This window comes from Oncorhynchus keta, unplaced genomic scaffold (assembly GCF_023373465.1).
Source record: "Oncorhynchus keta strain PuntledgeMale-10-30-2019 unplaced genomic scaffold, Oket_V2 Un_contig_10690_pilon_pilon, whole genome shotgun sequence".
NCBI lineage: Eukaryota > Metazoa > Chordata > Actinopteri > Salmoniformes > Salmonidae > Oncorhynchus > Oncorhynchus keta.
In genome coordinates, this window is record NW_026277175.1 from 41,448 (window position 1) to 56,327 (window position 14,880).

The 14,880-nt window shown below is 47.1% G+C and overlaps 1 long non-coding RNA gene and 1 pseudogene across 1 annotated transcript; both read right to left on the bottom strand.

Annotated features, from left to right (window-relative positions):
- Positions 1 to 1,937: 1,937 nt before the first annotated feature.
- LOC127917105 (RAD50-interacting protein 1-like) lies at positions 1,938 to 13,398 on the bottom strand (annotated as a pseudogene).
- LOC127917099 (uncharacterized) lies at positions 9,110 to 10,755 on the bottom strand. Its single transcript, XR_008096945.1, has 4 exons — positions 10,728 to 10,755; positions 10,087 to 10,375; positions 9,894 to 9,944; positions 9,110 to 9,400 (listed from the first exon to the last, which is right to left on the bottom strand). It is a non-coding gene; the product is annotated as an uncharacterized LOC127917099 (long non-coding RNA).
- Positions 13,399 to 14,880: the final 1,482 nt, after the last annotated feature.

The window sequence follows — 14,880 nt, forward strand, 5'->3', positions numbered from 1 at the left end:
ACCTGGGCAGGCTGCTGAGACCCATACTGCACCTGGGCAGGCTGCTGAGACCCATACTGCACCTGGGCAGGCTGCTGAGACCCATACTGCACCTGGGCAGGCTGCTGAGACCCATACTGCACCTGGGCAGGCTGCTGAGACCCATACTGCACCTGGGCAGGCTGCTGAGACCCATACTGCACCTGGGCAGGCTGCAGACCCATACTGCACCTGGGCAGGCTGCTGAGACCCATACTGCACCTGGGCAGGCTGCTGAGACCCATACTGCACCTGGGCAGGCTGCTGAGACCCATACTGCACCTGGGCAGGCTGCTGAGACCCCCACCTGGGCACTGCACCTACTGCACCTGGGCAGGCTGCTGAGACCCATATGCACCTGGGCACCTGGGCAGTCAGCTGCTGAGACCCATACTGCACCTGGGCAGGCTGCTGAGACCCATACTGCACCTGGGCAGGCTGCTGAGACCCATACTGCACCTGGGCAGGCTGCTGAGACCCATACTGCACCTGGGCAGGCTGCTGAGACCCATACTGCACCTGGGCAGGCTGCTGAGACCCATACTGCACCTGGGCAGGCTGCTGAGACCCATACTGCACCTGGGCAGGCTGCTGAGACCCATACTGCACCTGGGCAGGCTGCTGAGACCCATACTGAGACCCATACTGCACCTGGGCAGGCTGCTGAGACCCATACTGCACCTGGGCAGGCTGCTGAGACCCATACTGCACCTGGGCAGGCTGCTGAGACCCATACTGCACCTGGGCAGGCTGCTGAGACCCATACTGCACCTGGGCAGGCTGCTGAGACCCATACTGCACCTGGGCAGGCTGCTGAGACCCATACTGCACCTGGGCAGGCTGCTGAGACCCATACTGCACCTGGGCAGGCTGCTGAGACCCATACTGCACCTGGGCAGGCTGCTGAGAGCCCATACTGCACATACTGCACCTGGGCAGGCTGCTGAGACCCATACTGCACCTGGGCAGGCTGCTGAGACCCATACTGCACCTGGGCAGGCTGCTGAGAGGCTGCTGAGACCCATACTGCACCTGGGCAGGCTGCTGAGACCCATACTGCACCTGGGCACCCATACTGCACCTGGGCAGGCTGCTGAGACCCATACTGCACCTGGGCAGGCTGCTGAGACCCATACTGCACCTAGGCAGGCTGCTGAGGCTCACTGGAGTGACTTCATTAGAATCTTTCTCTCTGAAATACATTAGCATGAACGTACATGATTGGTTGTCAAAACGGCAGTTACTTGACATAAATAACATTTTCGGGATTTAAACGTTTTTATTTCTCACTTCATTACAAATGTATATGACATTAAATAAGGTAATGTGACAGACAGGGCTGTTGTTGTTATCAAATGCACTGGACTGCTTAAAACAGCAGTGTTAAGGTCTCCTATATCTCATGTGGTTAAAGACAACAGTCCCTGTCAGGAAGTGAGAGGGGAGCCTCCTGATATACCCATCCACACCATGTGGTACTACTAGATGTCCTCCACAAGAAGACAGAAGTCTGTGCTGTCAGTCAATAGACAAATAATGTCCTCTACATGAGCAGTTCATTTAAACACATCCTTCAGGCTCCAGTCGAGTCTCTCCCTGCGTTTAGACCAGGAGTGGTGAGTTGATATGGAACAGGTGCTGAGCTTGTAGACAGAGGATCGGCAAAGTAAACAAAACTGGGATTAAACGGGATGGGACAGGAGTATTCAGGAATGACAGCGGTCTATTCCAGGTTTCTGGGATACGGTGTAGTTCATTGGTAGTGGTTGCTCTTTGCCAGCTATAGCCCGTCCCTAGCCTGGTCACAGATCTGTTAGTGCTGCCTTGCTCAACTCCTACGGCCAATCGGCATCACAAAGACCATAGGAGTTGTCAAAAACACATCTGGGACCATGCTACTGTTCTTCCTCCCATCTCCCTCACTTTCCCGGCCAGGAGGCCCTGAGATTGAGCAGGATGAGGACGTCGCAGGGGGCCAGGCGGTAGACCCCAGCTCGTTGAGGGCTGACGTAGGGCTGGGCTTGCCGTCCGGGGTCCCTGGTTGCTCCTCGTCTTCCTCAGCCTGCCTCAGGACGTCTCAGAGAAGAAGAGCCGAGCCCACATTCAGACACAGGATGACGCAGGCCTCCTTCACACTGAGAGGGAGACATGACCAATCATTTTTACCTAGAAATGATTTGACAAGAAATTCAAGCAGGACATTTAATAACCTAAGGAACTACAAACTGTCGGTCTCTTCTAAAGATTATGGTCCAATGGACAATGTTTTCAGGTGATATTGTCAGCAGAATTGCCATTGTATGTAATGGCCCACTCACTGTTTGAAGAAGTTCTCAGGCCTCTTGCAGTAGTGTCCAAACAGAGGGAAGAGGTTTCTTGTCATGTCGAATTGGAGCTGGGCTGCACCCCCCTCGTTGAAGTGGTTATACAGAATCACCTAAGGGAGACAGGTAGCAGATCCATAAGTTAATAGAGATGTGATTACCCCCCAAAAAAACATTCTCTATTGCTTCATCCTATTTTCTTACGTCTGTATTTTATCATTAGAATTAGTCAGTAGCCAATGTAGTTTTAATGTATTTGAGAACAGATGTGTCTAATGATGTGTGACAATCTGATTATCTTCTTTTAAGTCTCTCCAGACAGTAGTATCTGAGAAATCACTAAAAGTTCAAATATTTAATGAAGTCAACTATCTGATTCATTCCCATTGTAGCAGGTCAGCAGTGTGACTCACATTCTGGTAGAGGAAGAGGTCCAGCCTCTCAGCCAGGTCCTGCCAGCCCATCTGGAAGAGAGGCAGACACAGCATCTGCTGCAGCTGGAGCAGGTGGTCCCTGAGACAGAGCATCAGAGGACAGGCTAGACTGGACAGGGACATGGTGGCCTGGTCACACTGGGACGGCAGAGACAACCACCTGGGAGGAGAAGGATACACGTTGGTGTCATTCTAGTTTTCAACATTTTGTTGTTCAATTGGTTATATGGCGGCTGTAGGTGATGATCTGAGCTCAAGAAATCACATTTCATTCCTACTGTCCAGGCGTGTTACAGGACAAAGATATTTGTCACAAAGTGCTTACAATCAGCCTGGGCCTAAACACCAAGCAAAGCAAGGTGACAGTGGGTGTCTAGTGTTTAAAACTCCAAAGATAGGACTACATCTTGAGAGGAACTAGATTGAACAGAAAGAACCCTTCCTCTAAGAGAAGAGTGTCTCCATTGACCTGTCCCTGGAGTAGGGCTGAGCCTTCTTCTGTACGTCCCTCATGACAGCCTCCAGTAACCTGCCCAGCATGTCTCCTCTCAGCCTCTCCAGCAGCCCCAGGAGCCCCTCAAACAGAGACCCCTCCAGAGAGGCCAGACGGCCGGACTCAGTGACCCCCAGTGGCCCCAACAGCTCCTCCTCCCCCAGGGCCACAGCAGACTGCTGCAGCTGCAGGAAGAACTGAGGAAGAACAGAGGACAGAGAAAAGAACATTGAACAGCCTTGAAGAAGACCTCTGGAGCAGTGCAGTAAAGGAGGAACATACAGCAGAGTGAAGGTGTTAATATGTGGCTTTTTCTGTCCCCTTAACTACTTCTGAACGGACAACACATGTACATTCAGACAGACTGACAGATTGACAGACAGGCAGGCAGGCAGGCAGACTGACAGACAGGCAGGCAGACTGACAGACAGGCAGACTGACAGACAGGCAGACAGACAGATTGACAGACAGACAGGCAGACTGACAGACAGGCAGGCAGGCAGACAGACAGTCAGGCAGACTGACAGATTGACAGACAGGCAGGCAGACAGTCAGGCAGACTGACAGATTGACAGACAGACAGGCAGACTGACAGACAGGCAGGCAGACACAGTCAGGCAGACTGACAGATTGACAGACAGGCAGGCAGGCAGACAGACAGATTGACAGACAGGCAGACTGACAGACAGGCAGGCAGGCAGACAGTCAGGCAGTCAGGCAGACTGACAGATTGACAGACAGGCAGGCAGACAGACAGATTGACAGACAGGCAGGCAGACAGACAGATTGACAGACAGGCAGGCAGACAGACAGATTGGCAGACAGTCAGGCAGACTGACAGATTGACAGACAGGCAGATTGCAGACAGATTGACAGACAGGCAGGCAGACTGACAGACAGGCAGACAGGCAGACAGACAGTCAGGCAGACTGACAGATTGACAGACAGGCAGGCAGACAGACAGATTGGCAGACAGTCAGGCAGACAGATTGACAGACAGGCAGGCAGACTACAGATTGGGACAGTCAGGCAGACTGACAGATTGACAGACAGTCAGGCAGACAGACAGATTGACAGACAGGCAGGCAGACAGACAGATTGGCAGACAGTCAGGCAGACTGACAGATTGACAGGACAGGCAGGCAGACAGACAGATTGACAGACACGGGCAGCATGTGCCAAAGCAGCAGCTACTCTTCCTGGGGTCCAGTGAAATGAAGGCAGTTTATACAACTGTAATACATTTACAATACATTCACAGATTTCACAACACACTGTGTTCCCTCAGGCCCCCTACTCCACCACTACCACATATCTACAGTACTAAACCCATATGTATATATAGTGTGTGTGTGTGTGTGTGTGTGTGTGTGTGTGTGTGTGTGTGTGTGTCTGTGCCAATGTTTGTGTTGCTTCACAGTCCCTGCTGTTCCATAAGGTGTTTTTTTTTATCTGTTTTTAAACCTAATTTTACTGCTTGCGTCAGATACTTGATGTGGAATAGAGTTCCATGTAGTCATGACTCTATGTAGTACTGTGGAATAGAGTTCCATGTAGTCATGGCTCTATGTGGTACTGTGGAATAGAGTTCCATGTAGTCATGGCTCTATGTAGTACTATGGAATAGAGTTCCATGTCGTCATGGCTGTATGTGGTACTATGGAATAGAGTTCCATGTAGTCATGGCTGTATGTGGTACTATGGAATAGAGTTCCATGTAGTCATGGCTGTATGTGGTACTATGGAATAGAGTTCCATGTAGTCATGACTCTATGTAGTACTGTGGAATAGAGTTCCATGTAGTCATGGCTCTATGTAGTACTGTGGAATAGAGTTCCATGTAGTCATGGCTCTATGTGGTACTATGGAATAGAGTTCCATGTCGTCATGGCTGTATGTGGTACTATGGAATAGAGTTCCATGTCGTCATGGCTGTATGTAGTACTGTGGAATAGAGTTCCATGTAGTCATGGCTGTATGTGGTACTGTGGAATAGAGTTCCATGTAGTCATGGCTGTATGTGGTACTGTGGAATAGAGTTCCATGTAGTCATGGCTCTATGTAGTACTGTGGAATAGAGTTCCATGTAGTCATGGCTCTATGTAGTACTATGGAATAGAGTTCCATGTAGTCATGGCTGTATGTAGTACTATGGAATAGAGTTCCATGTCGTCATGGCTGTATGTAGTACTATGGAATAGAGTTCCATGTAGTCATGGCTGTATGTAGTACTGTGGAATAGAGTTCCATGTAGTCATGGCTGTATGTGGTACTGTGGAATAGAGTTCCATGTAGTCATGGCTCTATGTAGTACTGTGGAATAGAGTTTCATGTAGTCATGACTCTATGTATTACTGTGGAATAGAGTTCCATGTAGTCATGACTGTATGTAGTACTGTGGAATAGAGTTCCATGTAGTCATGACTGTATGTAGTACTGTGGAATAGAGTTCCATGTCGTCATGACTCTATGTAGTACTGTGGAATAGAGTTCCATGTAGTCATGACTATGTAGTACTGTGGAATAGAGTTCCATGTAGTCATGACTCTATGTAGTACTGTGGAATGAGTTCCCATGTCTGTCATGACTTGGGTACTGTGGAAGAGAGTTCCATGTAGTCATGACTGTATGTAGTACTGTGGAATAGAGTTCCATGTAGTCATGACTCTATGTAGTACTGTGGAATAGAGTTCCATGTAGTCATGACTCTCATGTAAAAGTACTGTGTGCCTCCCATAGTCTGTTCTGGACTTGGGGACTGTGAAGAGACCTCATGGCTTGTCTTATTATGTATGGGTGTCCGAGCTGTGTGCCAGTAGTTTAACCAGACAGCCTGGTGCATTCAACATGTCAATACCTCCTCATAAATAAAAGTACTGATGAAGTCAATCTCTTCTCCACTTTCAGCCAGGAGAGATTGACCTGCATATTGTTAATATTAGAAAGCATCCAAGGTCCAGCCTTGTTGATCCTGTTCTGGAGAAGGTGACAATCCAGCCGTGCTGCCCTGTTCTGAGACAAATGCCTTTTAAGTCCTTTTTGGCACCTGAGCACACGACTGAACAGTAGTCAAGGTACGACAAAACTAGGGCCTGTAGGACCTGCCTTGTTGATAGTGTTGTTAAGAAGGTAGAAACTAGGGCCTGTAGGACCTGCCTTGTTGATAGTGTTGTTAAGAAGGTAGAAACTAGGGCCTGTAGGACCTGCCTTGTTGATAGTGTTGTTAAGAAGGTAGAGTATTGCTTTATTATAGACAGACTTCTCCCCATCTTAGCTACTTCTGCATCAATATGTTTTGTATAGCAACAGCGTGATGACTCCGAGGGGCCACGTACCACGTTGTCTCCCCAGTCCCCAGCACGGTGGAGATGTAGTTGGCAGCGTTCAGAATAGCACAGTATCTAGCGCCCAGCGGGTTACGGGACTCTTCCTTCATCACCTGGGTGAGGCGGATACGGAAGTCGTCCACCAACTCTCTCTCTGTAGCGCCAGGAAACGCAGCTGGGCACGAGGGCAGGGAGGGCACGGTAGCGGTCTGGTAGGGGGAGTATTAGAGATTGAGGGGAGAGAGAGGATAGAGGAGGTGGAGAGAGAGAGATAGAGTGCAGTTAGTCAGAGGCTGCCCCAACAGCAGGTTGTCCCTCACGACAAACAGAGGGACAAGACAGACAGAGTGAGACAGATAGAGAGAGAGGCAGAGAGAGAGAGAGAGAGGCAGAGAGAGAGAGGAGAGGCAGAGGCAGAGAGAGAGGCAGAGAGAGAGAGAGAGAGAGAGAGAGAGAGGCAGAGAGAGAGAGAGAGCAGAGAGAGAGAGGAGAGAGAGAGAGAGAGGCAGAGAGGCAGAGAGAGAGGCAGAGAGAGAGAGGAGAGAGAGGCAGAGAGAGGCAGAGAGGCAGAGAGAGAGGCAGAGAGAGAGGCAGAGGCAGAGAGGAGAGAGAGAGAGAGAGAGAGGCAGAGAGAGAGAGAGAGAGAGAGAGAGAGAGGCAGAGAGAGAGAGAGAGAGAGAGAGAGAGAGAGCAGAGTGATAAACGAGTAGTTAATAATCCTACCAGTGATGACCAGCAGTAAGGTCATGAAGGTCTCAGAGCAGTCTGGAGCCTTGAGTTCGTCCATGTCACTGATGTCTTTTTGAGGCTGAGGGAGAGTCCTTTGTACTGGAGAGAGAGCAGAGAGAGAGAGTGATAAAGCTACCAGTGATGACCAGCAGTAAGGTCATGAAGGTCCAGCGCCTGGAGCCTTGAGCAGTCACATGTCTTTGTACTGGGAGCTCCAAGCCCCCTCAGCAGACAGCATGGCATCCACCTTCTATCGCCACTACAGAGAGACACACAGTTGGGATGAGCACACATCACACATTCACTAAATCACATACACTGACATAAACGGATTCTAACAGAGAAGTCTCTTTAGTCTCTTAAATCTCTTTAGTCAGTCCCAAATGGCTTCCTACCCCTTCACTTCACCCAAACCCTTCAATGTTTGCAGATCTGTAAGGTAGAAGCGATATGGCGGAAGCTCTGCCAGTACACTGCTTATACCTATCCAGCCCCTTCAGATCTGCGGAAATTGGAGGGTTAGGGCCAAGGGGAAAGAGTAGGGAACGATGAGAGATGCTCCACTGCTGCCTCTCTCACTCACTCTTCCTCTCCACAGTGAGCCACTTCTGCAGCACGACCTCCTCCAGCAGTACATGCAGCACTCCGGGCAGGGTGCTGGGGTAGGAGTGGGTGGTGCGCAGCTCCCTCTCAAACTGCAGGATCTCATCCACCAGGTGGCAGAAGAGAGAGTCGTCGTAGAGCAGCCGTGGAGCATCCAACGCTAGCTTCTCCTGGGCCAGGGTGAGTAGACCGCGACACAGCTCCACCTGGTGGGGACGTGAGGGATGACATGAGATACTTCAATAGCTATAACCATTATATTTTATTATATTTATATATATATGCTTATATCCTCTCATATGACTGTGGAACATCAAGAGCTGCTACGATTGACAGATGACTGCAATGGACTCAGCTTGACTTTCAGATTTGAATCTTGGGGGTGAACAAATACTTCAATGGCACATGAACTCAGGATTCTAGATGATTATATAGCGGCTGATCCTCTAACCTTGGCGTTGACGTTAGCTCCATTTCTGTCCAGAATGGGCTGGATCTTCTCCTCCATGAAGTTGGAGCTGTTACCCATCCACATCAGGACCTGGGTCAGGAACCACTCAGGCTGCATGGAGACAGAGATGGGGTTATTATTATATGTGTGTGTGAGTGTGTGTTGTGTGTGTGTGTGTGTGTGTGTGTGTGTGTGTGTGTGTGTGTGTGTGTGTGTGTGTGTGAGACGTGCTCTCTCTGTGTGTGTGTGTGTGTGTGTGTGTGTGTGTGAAGTGTGTGTGTGTGTGTGTGTGTGTGAAACTGGCCAGGTATTCATCTGTGTGTGTGTGTGTGTGTGTGTGACATGTCTCTCTCTGTGTGTGTGTGTGTGTGTGTGTGTGTGTGTGTGTGTGTGTGTGTCTGTCTGTGTGTGTGTGTGTGTGTGTGTGTGTGTGTGTGTGTGTGTGTGTGTGTGTGTTGCTCAAACCTTGTTGAGTGAATTGGTCTGACGGTTTCCAGTGAAGTGGTATCGAAACCTCTTGCTCAGAGGAAGCAACATGATCTGGACAGGAAGAGACAGGGGTGTAACCCAGTCCGGGGCAACCCCTACACGGGACACAGAGGTTGGCTTCTCTGATATGAGATCATCACTGAGAAACAGGTTAAAGAAACTGGCCAGGTATTCATCTCAGTACAATATCAACATCAATATCAGTCAATATCTTAGGAAGTGTGTGTCTATAACCCAGGAACAGTATGTCTGTGACTGGGAATGTATGATGTATGAAGCTAGTGTATGAAGAAGTGTGCAGAGTGGAAATAATGCACTGTGTCTATAACCTAGTAGTGTCTATAACCCAGTCCTGTCTATAACCTAGTCCTGTCTATAACCCAGTAGTGTCTATAACCCAGTCCTGTCTATAACCTAGTAGTGTCTATAACCCAGTCCTGTCTATAACCCAGTAGTGTCTATAACCCAGTCCTGTCTATAACCTAGTAGTGTCTATAACCCAGTCCTGTCTATAACCCAGTAGTGTCTATAACCTGTCTATAACCCAGTCCTGTCTATAACCTAGTAGTGTCTATAACCCAGTCCTGTCTATAACCTAGTGTCTATAACCCAGTCCTGTCTATAACCCAGTCCTGTCTATAACCCAGTAGTGTCTATAACCAGTCCTGTCTATAACCTAGTCCTGTCTATAACCAGTAGTGTGTATAACCTAGTCCTGTCTATAACCCAGTCCTGTCTATAACCCAGTCCTGTCTATAACCCAGTAGTGTCTATCAGTCCTGTCTATAACCCAGTACCCAGTCCTGTCTATAACCCAGTAGTGTCTATAACCCAGTAGTGTCTATAACCTAGTAGTGTCTATAACCCAGTAGTGTCTATAACCCAGTCCTGTAGTCCTGTCTATAACCCAGTCCTGTCTATAACCTATAACCCTATAACCTAGTGTCTATAACCTAGTAGTGTCTACAACCCAGTCCTGTAGTGTCTATAACCCAGTCCTGTCTATAACCTAGTAGTGTCTATAACCCAGTAGTGTCTATAACCCAGTCCTGTCTATAACCTAGTCCTGTCTATAACCTAGTCCTGTCTATAACCCAGTCCTGTCTATAACCTAGTCCTAGTCCTGTCTATAACCCAGTCCTGTCTATAACCTAGTAGTGTCTATAACCCAGTCCTGTCTATAACCCAGTCCTGTCTATAACCTAGTAGTGTCTATAACCCAGTCCTGTCTATAACCCAGTAGTGTCTATAACCCAGTCCTGTCTATAACCCAGTCCTGTCTATAACCCAGTCCTGTCTATAACCCAGTCCTGTCTATAACCCAGTCCTGTCTATAACCCAGTCCTGTCTATAACCCAGTCCTGTCTATAACCCAGTCCTGTCTATAACCTAGTAGTGTCTATAACCCAGTCCTGTCTATAACCTAGTAGTGTCTATAACCCAGTCCTGTCTACAACCCAGTAGTGTCTATAACCTAGTAGTGTCTATAACCCAGTCCTGTCTATAACCTAGTCCTGTCTATAACCTAGTAGTGTCTATAACCCAGTCATGTCTATAACCTAGTAGTGTCTATAACCCAGTCCTGTCTACAACCCAGTAGTGTCTATAACCTAGTAGTGTCTATAACCCAGTCCTGTCTACAACCCTGGTCCTTCTGTAGCACAGTTGGTAGAGCATGGCGTCTATAACCTGTAACGCCTCCAGTCCGTCTATAACCCAGGTCTATAACCCACCCATACGTAGAATGTATGCACACATGACTGTACAAAGATCCTGCTAAATGGCTATTTAACCCAGTCCTGTCTATAACCCAGTCCTGTCTATAACCAGTAGTGTCTACAACCCAGTAGTGTCTACAACCCAGTCCTGTCTATAACCCAGTCCTGTCTACAACAGTATTAGGTGAAGGACTGTATTGGTGAAGGATACGAGGTCTGTAGAGACAGGAGCTGGGCCACCAGTAGCTCCAGCTGGCTGTGGAGCTCCTGAGCGTTGGCAGGGGGAGAGAGACTGGGTGGGAGGAGATGAACGGCCAGTGGAGCTGGATCAGCAACTCCTCAAAATCACTGCCAGACAGAGGAGGAGGAGGAGGAGTTACACATCACATTCAGGTCTGAGGTAGCTTGACTTTGGATCATCATAATAACTGTGAATCACCAAGGCCGGTCCTGGAGAGATACCGTGTGTCTCTTACTTGTTCTGGCCCAACACAAATACACCTGGTCAACTAATCATTTAGACTGAATTAGATGGGTTAGTGCCAGGCTGGAACAAAGGCCTGCATGGCCAGTTGCTCTCCAGGACCAGGGTTTCTGACCACTGATCTAAACAGAGATCCTAATAACTAGCACAGAGTTCTCCATCGCCAGTCCTTCTGCTCCGGCCCGGCCCGCTAACACAACACACTGCCTGGCCTGTCTGACCCACTCAGACACACATACCCAGCCAGTCTGTCCTTAATGATCTTGTGCCAGAAGCATAGTGTCTCTCTGAGGAAGGCCTGGAGATGAGAGCAGCCAGACTGCTTTAGGCCCACATCTAGACTGGCCATGCTGCCCACCGCCACCACTGCCTCCCATATACTGTTGGTGATCAGACACTGCTGGATGCTGTCACTGTGGGAGGAGAGAACGGCAGTTAGCGGAACAACTTAACATACAGTAGGATACCATTTTGTGTGTGTGTGTATTCCAATCAGGATCCTATCTTTGAATAGTGTCAAATATATTGTCCAACTGCAAGAAGATGAAAATATATTGTCCAACTGCAAGAAGATGAAAATATATTGTCCAACTGCAAGAAGATGAAAATATATTGTCCAACTGCAAGAAGAAGAAGAAGAAAATAATAATACTGTTGCTCACCTGAGTTCTTCAATGCGTGACAGACACTGCAGGTATTTCATGTGTTTCTCTGTGTTGTCCAGCTGTTCCAGGGTCTGTCCCAGGCTGTCTGCCCAGGGCTGGGCGCCCTGCAGGTGCTGTATCAGGGTGTTGGACAGGACCCTCTCCCGCTGGAGCAAACCTTCCAGAGACACACGGGACTCCTCGGCAGCAGACAGCGCTGCTGACACCCGCAGCGGCACCGAACTGGACACCGTCAGAACCTGAGAAGGTGGGTGGAGGAAGACCTGTCAGCAAGGGAAATGCACGCCCTTAAACTAGCTAGCAAAGGTTAGCTATATATCATGTTTGTATTACTTACATTAACTAGCAAGGGGCAGAATAATACTCGCATTATTAACGATTCTATTATTTTTCATGCAATAATTGATACAGCATTGAAAGCTGATGTGAGTGTGCAACATGAAGTTAACAACGCGCTTGCTAACTACCTGCTCCTCCAGCAACTTGTTTTCCGCTGTCAGTTTCTCCAGGAGCGCGCTAACTTTCTTCAGCGACTTCAGATCCACTCCGATTTCTTTCTCTATCAATTCGACAACGTAGTCGGGGAGTGCTCCCTCCCCCGATTCTGTTTCGGAGTCTTCATAATTTGTCGATATAGGGCTTTGTAGATCAGATTCATCACTTTGGCCGTTTTGCTGCTCTGCAGAGGGCGCCGCCATCTTTCTGCTGTGTCTCTTCCACGTCAACAGCACGCAGATGTAAACACAGCACCGAACACAGCCGTCACCGTCTATACACCCCCTCCAGTGGTGACAGTTAGTACTGCGGGACCTGTCACGGGTAAACACTTGGGACATTTCCAACTATAACACAATCCACGCTTCCTTCCATCCTCCATTCATTGGTTCATGTAACCAGTGATATCATAAGTGGAGTGGTGATAGCTTCAGACAATTTACAGTTGATGTGTTATTTCAGTGATTACTAAAGGGAATTAGGAAGGATGTTTCCAAAACAAGACCCTCTTCAGTGTTTGAGTGTCATGTTGACAATCAAGACCTCACAGGAAACAACTGGACATACTGTATGTGCTCAGTTATGTAGTTGTTGAACTAATCTGTTACCCAGAACGGAACAGTTACTCTCTTATTCTGTCCTATTCTACTGTATCTTAGTCTATGCAGCTCTGACATTGCTTGTCCACATATTTATATATTCTTAATTCATTTACATAATTCCATCCCTTTACTTTAGATTGTGTATATTGTTAGATATTACTAGTTAGTTATTACTGCACTGTTGGAGCTAGAAACACAAGCATTTCGCTACACCCTCAATAACATCTACTATACACGTGTATGTGAAAAATGAAATGTGATTTGATTATATCTCAAACATATTATAACATTTGTACGCTCCCTTATCCTTCATTCGTACATCTGTTTCCTGTGAATGGGGAATATGCTTGAGTCTGTTCTGTTACTATCATATGCTTGAGTCTGTTCTGTTACTATCATATGCTTGAGTCTGTTCTGTTACTATCATATGCTTGAGTCTGTTCTGTTACTATCATATGCTTGAGTCTGTTCCATTACTATCATATGCTTGAGTCTGTTCCATTGCTATCATATGCTTGAGTCTGTTCCATTACTATCATATGCTTGAGTCTGTTCCATTGCTATCATATGCTTGAGTCTGTTCCATTACTATCATATGCTTGAGTCTGTTCCGAGTCTTTTCCATTACTATCATATGCTTGAGTCTGTTCCATTACTGTTACTCTCATATGCTTGAGTCTGTTTCCATTGCTTGAGTCTGTTCCATTGCTATCATATGCTTGAGTCTGTTCCATTACTAGTCTGTTCCATTGCTCTCATATGCTTCAGTCTGTTCCATTACTATCATATGCTTGAGTCTGTTCCATTGCTATCATATGCTTGAGTCTGTTCCATTGCTCTCATATGCTTGAGTCTGTTCCATTGCTATCATATGCTTGAGTCTGTTCCATTACTATCATATGCTTGAGTCTGTTCCATTGCTATCATATATGCATTTGAGTCTGTTCCATTACTATCATATGCTTGAGTCTGTTCCATTACTATCATATGCTTGAGTCTGAGTATTATTGAGTCTGTTCAATTACTATCATATGCTTGAGTCTTTTCCATTACTATCATATGCTTGAGTCTGTTCTGTTACTATCATATGATTGAGTCTGTTCCATTACTATCATATGCTTGAGTCTGTTCAATTACTATCTTCCTCTGTACAAAATGTGCTCCAGATGTTTTGTGGGGTTGCATTGACATTGACATTGCTTAACACTTGGCCCTTCTCTGGATCCCTAGAGACCCAATGGGGTTGCTTCTCAAATAGCACTCTATTCCCTATATAGTGCACTACTTTTTGACCAGGGCCTATAGAGCATTAGGGAATAGGGTGCCATTTTGGACGCAAGTGGTGAGGTCATAGTTGTCCAGAAATGGCTGATTATGTGATTTCATGTTCACTCAGGCCTCCTTGCTCTGGACTGACCTCTGGAGTCTGGGTTCCTGTAGTAGATGCTTTGTTCTGCCAAGACAACAGATAGAAGAGCAGACAATAAGTGCTTTATGAGTTCTTAACTCTCTCTCTCTTTAATGGGGTGTTGTTGGCATGAGAAACATATGTTTTCATTGTCAAAGCAAGTGAAATAAACAATAAAGAAAGTGAGAAGAAACAAAAAACAACTTCAACAACAAACGATTAGAAATAAACAGTAAACAACACAAAGGTTTCATAAAGATACAGACATTTCAAGAGTTATATTATCATATATGTCCAGGGATTTAATGAGCAAATAGTTGTAGTACGAATAGTGGGGGAAGATAAATTAACAGATTAATATTCACAATGTTGTTTGTGCTCCACTGGTGCCGTTTTCTCAGGGCAACTGGCCACAAATCTTACTGTCTGGTTTCACATCTCTCTCTCTAACTTCCGGGAGAGCCCATTTAAAGAAAATATAAGTCAAGTCCCTCCCTTTATGGCTGCCTAAGCTCTAACCATCAGTGACATAATGTTCATGCTCGTCCCTCCAATGTCACAAAACACCATTCAGCAGCATGTCAACACACTCTCATGTTGAGAAGAAGAAGAAACAGTTAAAGGAATCAGAAATCTATTTT